The sequence below is a fragment of the Nothobranchius furzeri genome, chromosome 13, assembly GCF_043380555.1.
Source record: "Nothobranchius furzeri strain GRZ-AD chromosome 13, NfurGRZ-RIMD1, whole genome shotgun sequence".
Taxonomy (NCBI): domain Eukaryota; kingdom Metazoa; phylum Chordata; class Actinopteri; order Cyprinodontiformes; family Nothobranchiidae; genus Nothobranchius; species Nothobranchius furzeri.
Window position 1 is genome coordinate 41,279,535 of NC_091753.1, and position 14,831 is coordinate 41,294,365.

Sequence of the window (14,831 nt, forward strand, 5' to 3'; positions counted from 1 at the left end):
AAGTTTGGGAGCATTTTCAGTTAAATCAGGTGAAGACATTCGTTACCTGCAACGTTTGTAGGTCTTGACTTAGCAAGGCACGGGAGTACTGCAGTGATGATGCAGCATCTTAAACGCAAGCATGTCATGTTGCGCTGCTGCGAACCGGTTCCGCCGTCACATTCCCGCAGAAACGGGTTGATCACACCGGGCCAGACTACTAGCATGTGGCTTTACAACCACAATGTCCTCAGAAGCGAAAACGCTTTTAAAAGGGAGGGAGGAGTCCTAACTGTTGCTGCAGGCGTGTTGTGTGAGAGTGCAGTTATATACCGGTTAATATATTTTTGGGTTCAGTTGCTTTCATGTGACCTAATGTGAGTCTATTTGGGATCATTGGAATGATCAGCAGCATTTCTTAATGTGACTTTATGGCAGTTGCCCAGGGCATCATCACAAGGAGGGTGGCATTCATTTACTTTTGTTTTATTTGGTATTTTTTCAGTCATTTTTGGAAATAGTGATTAATTTTGATTAATTCACAGCCTATGTTTAATTACATTTAAAAATTAGTTGTTTGACATCCCCAATTATAATAAATGTCTACAGATGAGATCAAACAAAACAGATGAGAATTGCCCTTAAGCTGTTTAACTTGGACCAAGCATTTTAGGTCACAGATAGATGTAGCTTAGGGTCTCTGTCTATACACCTTATAAGACAATTTAGGTGATGGCATGTTGTTTTTCTGCTATTGAACTGTTTTCTAATAATGTTGTGTTTAATAAAGTGAAGGAAGGAGAGAAATAACGTTTCCCTAGCAGTTTTTTAAAATGTCCCTATGTAATCCGATTAATCGTGTCGAGACCCCATCCAATTCATCGATAATCCAAATAATCGTTTGTTGCAGCCCTAGTTCACTCAACAAAAATATAAACGCAACACCTTTGTTTCTGCTCCGATTTTTCATGAGATGGACTTAAATTTTGGTCCACTCCTCTTCAATGGCTGTGCGAAGTTGTTGGATATTAGTGGGAACTAGTACACGCCGTCGTATATGCCGGTCAAGCACATCCCAAGCATGCTCAACGGGTGACATGTCTGGTGAGTATGCTGGCCATGCAAGAACTGGGACATTTTCAGCTTCCAAGAATTGTGTACAGATCCTTGCAACATGGGGCCGTGCATTATCTTGCTGAAATATGACGTGATGCTCAAGGATGTACGGCACAACAATGGGCCTCAGGATCTCATCACGGTATCTCTGTGCATTCAAAATGCCATCAATAAAATGCACCTGTGTTCTTCGTCCATAACAGATGCCTGCCCATACCATAACCCCACCACCACCATGGGCCACTCGATCCACAACATTGACATCAGCAAAGCGCTCACCCACACGACGCCAAACACGCTGTCTGCTATCTGCCCTGAACAACGTAAACAGAGATTCATCCGTGAAGAGAACACCTCTCCAACGTGCCAGATGCCATCGAATGTGAGCATTTGCCCACTCAAGTCTGTAATGGCGACGAGCTGGAGTCAGGTCAAGACTGGGCTGGTGTGGTTACACGTCGTTTGCGGTTGTGAGGCCGGTTGGATGTACTGCCATATTCTCTGAAACGCCTTTGGAGACAGCTTATGGTGGAGAAATGAACATTCAAAGCACGAGCAACAGATCTGGTTGACATTCCTGCTGTCAGCATGCCAATTGCATGCTCCTTCAATGCTTGTGGCATCTGTGGCATTTTGCTGTGAGAAAAAACTGCACATTCCAAGATAGCCGTTTATTGTGGGCAGTATAAGGTACACCTGTGCACTACTCATGATGTCAGATCAGCATCTTGATGTGACACACCTGTGAAGTGGGATGGATTATCTCAGCAAAGCAGAAGTGCTTTGCTGAGAAAATCAGAGCAGAAACAAAGGTGTTGCGTTTATATTTTTGTTGAGTGTATAATTTCTCAAGACAGCTTGGAGTGAGTTAACTTGTAAATATTTTACAGGAGGAAAAATATCAATATATATCATATTATCGGAATTCAGCTAAAAGACAGAGATTTTGATCCATATCACCCAGCCCTAGTGGAAATTAATGGAGATCGGTGATTCGCTTTGTTGACCCTCGAAGAGAAAAGTCAAAAGCAAAAGAAGTCAGATTTTAAAGCAGCAAATCATGGAGCAGGTCTTTTCCAGCATGTTGAATGCCCAGTAAGTAGGGATGAGTACCGAATTCGGTACTTTTTAAGGTACCGACCGAATTCCATAGTACCGACCGAACACCGATTCACGTCATTTCAAACGGTGCCTCGTTTCGGTACTGCCAAGACAGTTGCGCATGCGCAAGAGCGTTAATGTCGCCGGTCCCTGCAAGCCCGTTGTAAACAGAGCAGGCATGGTAGAAAGAACGCACGCTAAAGCTTGGGTCCACTTCACTAAATGTGATGGGTAACTGGGTGATGAAACTAGCGACAGACAACGATCAAAGTGAGACATCCTCATCTTAATCTGCTCCAGTAGGTAAATAAAATGTTTAAGATAACGTTACCTTGATTTGTTAGCTTCCGTTTCGCTAATGGTGCGTTCGCTTTCTCCTCGGAACTCCGAATTTCCGACTAGAAGAACATGAACGCGCTCTAAAGTTTGGCTTTACTTTACTAAATGCGACGGGTGATTGGGTGAAGGTAAAACCAGTGACAACGATCTAAGTTTGAGGCATCATCGTTTTAATCTGCTCCAGCAGCTAAATAAACTGTTAAAGATAACGTTAGCTTGATATGTTAGCTTCCATTGCCACCGTTGTTATCAGCTAGTGGTGCGTTCGCTTTCTCCTCGGAAATTCTAACTTCCCAGTAGGAAAAATCAAATGAAAAAGGACGGCAAAAGGAATTAAGATACACAGTAAATTTAGTTCACAGTAAAGATGTTTGCTTCAGTTTAATTATCAGCTTATAAAACTACAAGGACGATGTTAAAATACAAACTTGTATGTTATTTATCGTGATATTTATCAAATATGGTTATATATTGAGAAAAATATATATTTAATTATAAAAGAGAATTAAAATAATAAACACTCAAAAGTATCGAAAATTGGTACCGTTAAGTACCGGTATCGACTCGTAGGTACCGGGAATTAGTACCGGATCGATTCAAATGTCAAAGGTACCCATCCCTACCAGTAAGCACACATTACTATCGACTGTTCAACCCTAGCCCAAACCCTTCCCTGTCCGGGTAAAAATACCACCAAGCTGACGACATTTTAGCGCTCCTGAGGAGACCCGTTAGCTCTGCGTTAGCCTGCTTGCTAACAGCACCATGGTGTCTGACGCCCTGCCAGCCGTAAATAGTGTGATGTTCCTGTGTTTTCGTACAAGAAACAAATAATATTGATGAAGAGAAACTTATTGAAATTAAAACCAAGCCATTGTTATTCCACTTGAGAATCTTTATCTCAGGATTAATTTAAAAAAGCATGTTGTTTAAAAGGGTTAAATCTGATTTTTTCCTACAGATCCTTTTAAAACGTGATTAGATTGGAGCATCACTAAAAGACACCATGTTTTAAAGGTGGGGATCAGCTCCCAATCATGCTGCAACAAACATTTGGAAGTAATAAAATGTTAATCTAGCCTTAAAACTCAGAAATCCAACACTGGAAGATGGATCCAACAACACATGAACAAAACCCTGAGGGTCAAAATTTGTGTTTAAGATACATTTTAAAACATGAATTTTTGTAGGCAATCTAGCATTACTGATTATTTTTATTTCATATTTCATCTCTGAACAAAGATAAACCACCCTGTTTTAGATACAATTTGAATGACTTTACCATGTTCATTGGCTCGCAGATGCACACATTTGCATCCAACACAAAAGTAGGCTAAGCAGAAACCAGGCCCCCACAATGTTCAGATATTCATAAAAAATACCTGGAAATAAATGATAAATATGCTTCCAATAATGCATCGACAGCTGGGGATAAAGCCACAGAAATAGGAAGGGGCCGAGAATTCATAACATATTGAAGGTGTGAATATAGCACTTATTTCCACATTCCAAAGCCCTGATGACTCCTGAATATATTTGGTAAGAGGCTTGAAAACGTACAAAAAACTGAAATGAAAATGCTAGAGAGAGAGAGAGAGAGAGAGAGAGAGAGAGAGAGAGAGAGAGAGAGAGAGAGAGAGAGAGAGAGAGAGAGAGAGAGAGAGAGAGAGAGAGAGAGAGAGAGAGAGAGAGAGAGAGAGAGAGAGAGAGAGAGAGAGAGAGAGAGAGAGAGAGAGAGAGAGAGAGAGAGAGAGAGAGAGAGAGAGAGAGAGAGAGAGAGAGAGAGAGAGAGAGAGAGAGAGAGAGAGAGAGAGAGAGAGAGAGAGAGAGAGAGAGAGAGAGAGAGAGAGAGAGAGAGAGAGAGAGATTTTTTTAGAAGAAGCCCACTCCTCAAATGTAGGCGTGGTTGGAACTTTCTCATTAGGGATGATCGTATTCAGAGCTTCGATCTCAAACCCAACAGAGTCCATTAGGTACCAACATCCAGAAGCAGACTGGTAATATGTGAGTTATGGAGAATCCCAGAATGGCTGGTGTGCTCTAGGGCAGTGTACCTTAGAGCACACTGTCCTGCATGTTTTTCATGCTCCCATTTTAAACAACAGCATTTCCCTGCTGCCACACATCTGACGTAAATGAATGAGTGATTAACAAGCAACTGCAGCACTTGATGTCCTCTTGAGGAGCCAATATAAATCAGGTGTACTGAAGCAGAGACATGGAAAACATGCAGGTCAGTGTGCCCTGAGGACCAGGGTTGGGAAACACTGCTCTTGGGTCGGTGGATGTGCTCCAGGCATCAACGATCTGCTTTCTTCTACTCACTCGAACAAGTTAGTACAAAGTGCCCTTTAGACTGCATCCCCACACACATGGCCAGATAGATGGGAGATATTCCAGAGCTGAATTATCGTCCTAGTCCGTCCCAGCCAACATCCTGGTGCCGGACAACACAGGGCACCTTTTGAGGGTCTTTTGTTCATCACCATCAGAAAGAAGTTATTGTAGGTTGAAAAGGAGAGGCGAAAACAAGAAAAAGGTTTTAATGATCAGGCTGATACCATGACAACATTTTAGTTGTGGACGCTCTGCCAGCCATTGCTGACTAAAAGTGAACATCTATTCAAGTTTTGAAGGCACTCACAACTTGTTGCTTTAACAAAAATCTGATGGACCAGTGACCCTGAAACATCACGCCTTTGGCCAGACAGTTGTCAGCAGAGCCGTGATAATAAAATAGACTCCATTGTTGGCCTTCTCGGACTCTCCACCTCACCTTTGACCCCGAGCTCACCGCCTTTACACCCTCTCCGCCTCTTCTGGCCTACCATTTCCCTCCTACACATTCACCATGCATCGTAGGTGGACTTCCTACAGGAAAGCCAGGGGCGTAAACAGCAAAAAGCACCAGTGAGAAAATCTAACTAAACACACACACACAGGCCTTCTCCTGTTCACACAAGCTCCAATTAAGGCAACAAAGCATGCAGGATGGCAAGTCACCCCATTGGCTTAGATATTAAAACGAATCATCAGGTTATAAAATAGGACAAGTGCGAGTCCACAGTCTACAAATATTCTCAGGTTTATTTTTGCGTTGGTGGATTTCGCAGCAGTCCCTCTGTGTTACTGAGAAATCGAGGCTATCAACATATCAAGAACAGTCAGCAGAAACAATGACTCATCCAAAAACAATCAACATGTAACGGAGCCTCTGTTTATGCATGGCAGGGCTGCAAACCATGTTGAATGTGAACTGAATTAAACCGTCTCACACTGCAGCAACAGAGCTTCAACCTTTTGAACTCTAAGCAGAGGCCTAATTTCACTGGCAGGGACTCAATCAAAACATCTTATCTGCAAACACACTGACCCATGAAATTCAGCTGCAGCCAATAGCCAAGCAGCAGGGTTACTTATGGCAGGCATTGACTGGTTGATCCATGAGCACAAATCTGTAAGGGCACATAGCAGGAACACAGCCTGAAGCCAAAACTGGCTCACACTGTGTTTTGCTCTCACAACCTTGGAGCTGCCGTTTCCCCTCAAACTGACACACTCTTACTTTTCCTACCTTTCTGTTTCCCAAACTCTCCCACATGCACTCTCTGTCCAGGTCTTCCAAATTACCCCAGACCTGTTAGCCTATTTTTCTGTTGTGCAACTGTGGCTGTAAAAAACAAACCACTCTTTTCCAGAGGTCACCGTTCCAATGTGGCTTACATCCTGGGTTTCCATCTCCTTGGTCATACCCGTTCTTAACAGACTCACCATTGTTATAGGAGAAACTGTCATCACAGAAGTCCATGATTTTTATTTCAATCCATTAATCATAACCTATGCCCTGACTTTCCAGTATCCATTAATAATGCATCTGTATTGAAAAAGCAATACAAATATGAGGAGGGGTTTACAGCAAATGAAATCTTTTGTTACTCATTGATTTCATTCTCAATTATTTCCAAAGATCCAGGATTAACACTTTTCTATTAATCCACAGAAATACTGGGACAGCATTTTAAGCTCTTTGTTCCTTCTGATTTACAAGTGACACCAGCAACATTAATTAATACCAGCTGACGAGATAAGAGGGTGATTATGTTTTTGTCTTTGTGTGCTTTCAATAATTTGGGTATCTCATGAACCACCAGACCTATTTTAATAGTTTGTGATGGTCTTGTTCTTCAATGAGAAACTGTGCAATACTTAATTTTTTTTAAATACGATGGATCACTCTGAGTTACAGATTAATTCTGAATTTGAAAATTTCCTTCAGTCCCCATCAGCTTCATTAGCAGCAGTAAGGAAATAGCTGGGAAAACGATCGGGTAGCAAGAAGCAAGTCACAGTGAAAATTAGCGTTGGCTGCCTTGCCCAGCTTGGCTTGCAACCACGGAAGGCCAGGTTGATTGCAGCAAGGAGAGGGCAGAAGGCTGCTCAGCTAGTAGGAAGCTGATCATTAGCAACTTCATAACACATTTGGGCTTGGGCTTACACGTCATGGTTGCATTTTTTTCCCAAGAAAGAAGAGCAAACAAAGGCAGGGGAAGAGTTGCATTGCTGTTAGCCAATCAGAAGTGAAACGTTTTGACAGCAACAAACCAAAGGCAGTCAAAGGAGCAGCCCAGAAAATATTACTTGTAACCCTAAGAAGTCACTGTATCTTTTTGTTTAACTTTAATATCGTGTGAAGGCTAGTGGCTAACATTGAGCTAACAATGCTAATGGTGAATTAGAAATACATTTTGTGCCATACAAATATCTGAAGGTACTTTTTCAATTACCAAAACTCGATATATGTATTTATCTGCTTATTAGCTTACTGTATGACTCATCTTTCATAACCGGGAACAGCCGTGAAACTCGTGAAAAGGTAGCCTGACCAGCCAGGCCCATGCTTCCTTATGGGACACAATGGGTCTGGGAACTTCTATTCAAATTACCCCACCCACTGAGAATTCTAACTGAGCCAATCAGCTCTCAGCAGCGTATGTCACACACCATGACGCTGTTTCTCATAAACGTAGCGACTGAAGTGGAGTTGGCTGCAGCTCTTTCCTCTGTTCTAAATGACTTGAACATGTCTTTAAAACCACAACAAGCAGAAGTGCTAAAAGCCTTTCTTCTAAAGAAAGATGTTTGCACCGTCGCCAGAAGCCATTTTTGACAACAGCTAAAAAAAACTACAGCATTGCACGGCACAGTCTGCATCTTCGCCTTTTTTCTGATTGGTTAATTTTGAGCTGGCTAATCCCGCCCCTCATCTGCCTCTCTGCCTGTGAGTAACCAGACTACTTCTCTGTGTAAAATTAAACAGAGAACCAGTCTAGCTGGCCAGGCTAATGAAAAGGTAGGGGAGAGTAAGAGGACTCGGTTGTTTTGAAACAGGGACTGCAGTACCCAAATTTGACCACATGATGTCATTCTAACTTCATGCTCCTTTGAGACACTTATTTCCAGATTTGACTGATGTGGTTCTACCTTCATCATTTCTCAACAGAAGAGGATCTCAGTTTAAACCTGACATGAAACATGGTGGTCAAAATGCCGGGTCTTTAATTTGGAGACTTTCTTCATTTTTACACAAATTGGTCATTTGAGATTTAGACTTTTGCTGGCACTACAATGGAGGAACCACTACAGGAGCACTGTATCAGCCATTCCCCATCCGCAAATCTGTAATGAGCAAGCGAACAGAGACAATCAGGACAGAGGAGGGCCTCAGTTCAAGTGAGGCAGGCACACTTTCTAATGGAAATTCTGATACAATCATCCCAGAATGCACTTCTCTCTGCCTAATAATCGGACGCTAGAACAAGGCTGCTATTGAGAGGGAGAGTGACTGTAATCTGGCCCACCGAACTCTAAAGCTGCCCACTTTAATTAGCTTCTTTCCCCATCTAACACAAACTTCCAAGCAAACTTCTGCAGTGATATGTGAAGGGGGGAATTTTCGGGAACGCGTGAATTCACAAGTGGGGAAATTTCTTGGCCTGTTGTACGAGTCACCTCATAAAGACAGGTGTACCAGCTGTGAAATTTACTGGTAATTTGGTAAGAGGCTGGTGTTTCATTCAATGGCAGGCCGGTATGTTTAGAGAAAAGAGTATCTCCAAACTTATGTTAATCATAAATGACATTTCTCATTTTATAAATGGTCCAGTGTTGAGAAACAAAGCAAGTTGGTGACTTTATTTGCACCTAAAGCCCTGACTATTTACATTATATGGACAAGACTATCTCAGCACTGCTCCCTACATGGGCAAGCCCAAGGCTTCACAACCCCAGGGGAAGAATGACAGGGGTGAGTGCTGGTAGCTAGCCTGCTGCCCGAACAAATGGCACAACCATTAGAGGAAGACGAAGCTTCCTGGAGAAGTGTGACTGCATTGCAAAGGGTCCAATCAAGCAGAGAAGAGAAGTGCTGACAGCTGCTAATGCATTTACCTGAAAGCTTAAAGGACCGTCTCTCACAGAAACACACGTGTGTGTGTGTGTGTGTGTGTGTGTGTGTGTGTGTGTGTGTGTGTGTGTGTGTGTGTGTGTGTGTGTGTGTGTGTGTGTGTGTGTGTGTGTGTGTGATCTCTACTCAGCATGGTTCTCCTAATGCAGGGGTGCCCAATCCCGGTCCTGGAGGGCCGGTATCCAGCAGGTTTTAGTGGTTTCTCTGCTCCAACACACTTGATTCAGTGGTTGAATCACCTGTGCAGCAGCTCATCAGGCTCTGCAGAAGCCTGTTAATCACCTGCTGATTGAATTCAGGTGTGTTGAAGAAGGGTTAAAACTAAAACCAGTTACTGGCCCTCCAGGACCAGGATTGGGCACCCCTGTCCTAATGAAGCTGACAATTCTAACAAGGAGAGACTAAACTTATCGAAAGAGGAGAGTCAAAACACAGCTGGCAAACGTGAAGGTAATGAGTCATCGTAACTGCTGACATAAGGACCCACAACACAAAAGCTTGTACATGCAACCCAATAAAGTTCCTGTTTTTTGGAACTGTCCCTTTTTTCCTCTAGCAGTGACACAGCAGTGGCGACAGAGCAAAGTCCTTGGTAGGCAGCAGATGTGTTTTAGAAGGCCATCCCACAAACGCACACTCATCACCATCTCCGTCCACTAGATATGAAAACAGCATTTCAGACATAGAAAGGTTTTTCTTTGGTGAGATTAGAAACCAGTCAAGTCCAGAAGGAAGGACTTGGACAGAAAGGGAGTGGCTGCCACAGCCATGATCACTCTGCAGTGGCTCTGACACATCGGGAACGACTTCTGCTACAAAAATAGTCTAATGGTGGCACTAATTGTTCTAACGTGAGGTTTTTCTGGTCTACCTATCTATATAGCAAACTGGGGGTGAAGAAAAAACTGAATATGTTCACAAATGTGTCTGTTAATTTTTTGACAGTAAATGTGACAGAATCAGATTAGATGAGGCACCTCTGACATCAGGAAGTATGAACTTTTACAAAGAAGTAAAGAAATTTAATAAAATAATTTTTATTCAAAATAAGATTGCCTTAATTCGGAGTTTATTCTGATGGGAGATTATTTTAATAGAGACAGAATGTTGAATATATTGAATTGATATTTTGCTTCTAAGTCACTTGAATTGTTTTCAAACCCAAGAGATTATGACTAAAACAATGCATAAACGTACACACATAGAAACATATTTACAGATTATTTTCCCTTTTTCTAGAAAAACAGCCATTTCTCTTATAGAGTATATTTAAACCATAATAGGTAGACCTCGCCATGCCTGCAAAGGGTTTAATGTTATGTTAATACACTCATGCAATATTGTTAGAATAATCATTATTATTAGTATTCCTAAGAGCTTCAATCATCATAGCAGCCCTGAGGGGGCAGAGGTGGGACTTTGGTGCAGTCCAAGCTGCAATCATGTAGAAAGTAGTTCAAATACAGGTTCAAATGTCAAAAACAGAGTCAAATGGGGCATTAAATGAAATTATCCAGCATTTATTCAACATACCATATCATTCCTGTCTCTTCGGGTATCGTCCGCTTCTTTCTCCTTCTAACTGCGAGCCAGCAACCAGGGAGACTTTTATAAAAGAAAACACTCCCCACATCGATTATTTTCCGCTCTTCTAGTAAACACGCTGTATGGCCATTGCTCCCCGCGTTAAGTCCTCGTTTTTAGATCTTTTTCTCCGCCAGTCTGTGAAGTTTTCAGACACGAGAAGCGCGTTAGTTACTCGCCTCTATTAGCCTGAAAAAATATAGTTAAACAGTGTCCGATAGAGAAGGAGAAAGGAGAGGAAAGGGGAAAACGCTGCTGAAACTCTCGTCCTTTCCTCTCAGCGGCTGGAGAAAAGGGGGAGGCGTTGGAAGGAAAGCCCTGCTTCGGTGTGTTTTCCCTTCTTGCTTCACCACCACGTTGTTTTGACCAGTTATTGTTTCCTTTGTTGCGTCAGGAAATAAAATATATATTTATATATATATTCCGGTTTAGTAAGGCGTTGTTTTTCCGTCCCGACAGCTTTGGAGCACCGCTGTGCTCTCCTTTCTCACGTTGTTGAAGCCCCTCGCAGGATAAATGTGTGACGTTGTGTTCAAGTCTAGGTTTTTTTCAGCTTCCCAATAATGGCGGACCTTCTGTGGATCGAGCATCTCCCCTCCTGTTCTCAGAGAGCAGAGAGGCTCTCCCAGCGGTTTGTGCACACAATTACAACACACACACACACACACACACACACACACACACACACACACACACAAAGACATTTACCGGGTATGTTCAGGGGAAATGCATCATAAATGTCTCGAATGTTTAAAAATAAATGTTAGCAATCTTAAAAAAAAAATCTCAAATTTGAGACCCAATTTGACTAAATTAAATGAATGCACATCTTGCTTATCCTCTTGGAATATTGTTAATATTTAGCATCAAGCTTCTTCTGGCACTGAAGCGTTCAGCTGGAGTATTAGGATTAGTGCCTTCACCACAAACCTGCCATATCCTGTCCTCCTCTGCCCACTGCTGCAGAATCTACTGGTGGACAGGGCCGATTTAATTTGTTTATTAATGTGATGTTGTTGTATGGTTACATAACAAAATAAAGCTGATTATTGGTATTGTGATTATCTTTGAAAAGCCCTTCCACCCACTGTAGTCCACTCTGGAGGAAAGCTCCTTTAGCTGTAGACCAAGACATCCCAGATGTAAAACAGAACGGTATTGTAGGTCATTCATCCCCTCTGCAGTAAGAGTGTATACCTCCTCAGTTTAACTGGTACTGGCATTATCCTGATACACAATAACATCAATGCAATATTCAGTATGTGTCCAATACTTGTGCAATACCGGATGTTCATTATGTTTGCATCCCTTAAGCTGCATAGTTCTGGAAACCTGTTTCCTTTTTATTTGTTGTTTTTAGTGGTTGAAGTTTGCAGTGATAGCTTTACTGCCTTTGTGTGTTTACCTGTTCTTATCTTTCTTCTTCATTTTCTCTAATGTTCTGCTATAGCAAGTGAATTTCCCCCACTGTGGGATTAATAAAGTCTATTATTTTCTTTATAGATATGAAAGTTATTATTGTCTTCATTATTCATAGCAGTGCTGCATTATTGTTGGGTGTTCCTGACATAACATGTAAAGCAACTATGATCAGACTTTCTGAAGGTTTTCACATCTCTACATTCTGACCAGTGGGGTCAAAGCCCTCCCCTGTGAATTAACACCCCCAGTAATAGTAATGCTTCTTTTTTTCTATCCATCATTGATATAAAAAATCTATAAAATAAGAAACCAAAGTATTCCTGTAGCGGAAGTTGTTTTCAGATGCATGGTCAGAATGTGACATGAATATAATAAAAGGGCTGTGTCCATATTCAGGTGCTGTTTCCTTTGAAGGACCCATCCTGGTCAACCGTGAAGACCAGAAGTGAGCAGCTGTGAAATTGGACAGTCTAGCCTTCAAATTTATGTCTGCACTTTAGTCAGCATGTAACCCGTCCCCTAGCAATCGTGACAGAGCTAAAAAAAAAAAAAGAAGAATGAATAAAAACAAACTTCTGTAAATTGAGCTTAAAATTTTGTTGTTATTTATTACCTATCTTATCCTTTTTAGGAGCTAATTCATCTTTATCACCTTACCAATTCATCCTGAGGTAGGGTGGACCATGAAGCACACGCAAAAGACCCATCCTTCAAATCCGGGGAGAAGAAGGACTTTTCACTGGTCCGTATCGGGAAGAGCCTTCACATTTAAACAGACTTTGTAGCATTGCTGTGATGTAATCAGTCTTCAAATCCAACCTTCGAAGGATGCTGCCCCTGAACTTGGACACAACCACAAACTGCTACAGATGTTTATTTTGTGCACCACCTCAAGATTATCATTGACCCCCCGCCCCCCATGGAGGCGCTCCTGTTTTCAGAGATTTTCTTTGGACTTTGTCTGCTTTCTCACTCAATTTTCAGAGGAATTTTTCTTTTTGTTTCCTTGTTGATCTTTTTAAATCTGACCCATGAATCATTCAGACATACCAAGGCTCCTAAACTAAAGCTAAACTCAAAGGATGAATCAGAGTTGTGTCAACACTGAGAATATTTTAACAACAACAAGGTGGTTCCCATGGACCTGTCAGCTGAGAACTATAGTCCTTTACAGTAGATGATCAACTAAAGGATGATGCCTCTCAACTTAGGTTTCAGTTCCGTCTTCAAAAAATGTGAATTTTAGATTCTGTTCATGTGTTATAGGCCTGATTTTTTTTATTTTATCCTCCACTTTGTCTACTGAGCACACACTCCTCAAACAGCTCTTTCCCCCACTATAACAGTATTTTAAACCTTTAAAAAGGGATAACCTGACACTCTTATTTCCATTCCTTCACAGCGGATCTCTGTTTCATGCACAGATTCAAATATTAGTCATCATCTAACATATTTGAATGTCCCATGGCTGCATCGCATAGAAAAATTTTGCTTTAAGAACCAAGAACTGTGACCTAAAAGTCTCATCCAGCAGCAGAAAGGGGGAATTTTTCCTTCCCGAGAAAATCAATCATCTCAAAGGTATTCCTAATTACTTGAGTCGTTCTCGGAGTCGTCCACTTGATAAAAGAATTACTATGAAGAGGTTTGCACTCTGATTAGTTCAGCCACTGAATGAATAATTGAATCTTCCGAGGAGGACGGTGGAGCTCTGTTTTCATATTTGAAAAATGTCTGCTGAGTAAAAGAAGACAATGGGCTTCGAGAGCTCAAACGCCAGCTTAATGTCTCTATTCTTGAAAGTCGTCACCTTTTCCACTTGTTGGTGTTTTCAGGGTCCTAGAAAATGGGCCAGTCATAGGGGTCCTCACAATCTGAGATAAAATGACCAATAATGGAGACATCATCACATTAAAATATTTCCTTATTTACGTATGAGACGCATAAAGTGTCCCACGTCTTACCTGACAGAATGAATGATTCATCCTAAATATGAGTCAGGGTTCAAGGTGTGTTGTTTGAGTGAATCCATTTGCTTCTGTCCACTGTGCTTTCATAATATTTGCATGACCTCAATCACACAAAGCAAGATTAGCCTGCAGGGTCAAAGTTCTTATTGAATAATCTGCTTCTGTTTTACGTCCCTTTATCCCAGCTTTGATCTTTTTTCATTATTATTATTATTTATTTTTCCGGGCCTTTTTTACTACCTCGTCCCTCTCCTTGAGTAATGAAATGCATCGCTGTTGAAATTATTTTCTTGCGAAACATTACCGCAGTGTTATAAATCTAAGCACGACTAAAGTCAGTCAAAGCTCACAAGCATTACAGAGGGGATAAAAACAATTTCCCTTTGTTTACACGCTTTCCCTTTTTCTTCTATTCTTTTACGTTTGCACCATTTGCAGCTGAGATATCTCTGGGTCCCAAGGGCAGGCGCATTCCTTTACACAAGAGTTGTGCAATCCCCCCCCCCCCCCCACCCCCACCCCCCCAACCTACACCTCCTCCCATCAGACTCCCTAAATGCCCAGAGCGCTCAGATCCAAGCTGTCTAAACTGTCTGTGCAGTGGCCTGTGGTGGACTGCCCAGCCAGACCCGTAAACAAATGCTAAGCCTTGATAATGCAGGAATAAAACACAAACAACTTCACAATTGTGCAGAAATGTGTGACTATATATAGATTTTTTCAGTAACCTGTAACACCTGAGACAAATTATGTATGACAAACTAATTTACAAAGGGAACATAGCCGTAGTTTTATATGATCTGTCCTTCATGTTTGTGCACTAAATCTTTCCATATAGTGCAGCATAATAGTAAAAC

At 41.7% G+C, this 14,831-nt stretch overlaps 1 protein-coding gene across 1 annotated transcript in view; it reads right to left on the reverse strand.

The window, feature by feature from the left end:
* arhgap35a (Rho GTPase activating protein 35a) overlaps positions 1-11,104 on the reverse strand; it is an 83,185-nt gene extending 72,081 nt beyond the window's left edge. The window contains exon 1 of the mRNA XM_015951474.3: positions 10,532-11,104. The gene's annotated coding sequence lies outside the window, so the exon portion shown is untranslated. The remainder of the gene's footprint in view (positions 1-10,531) is intronic.
* Positions 11,105-14,831: the final 3,727 nt, after the last annotated feature.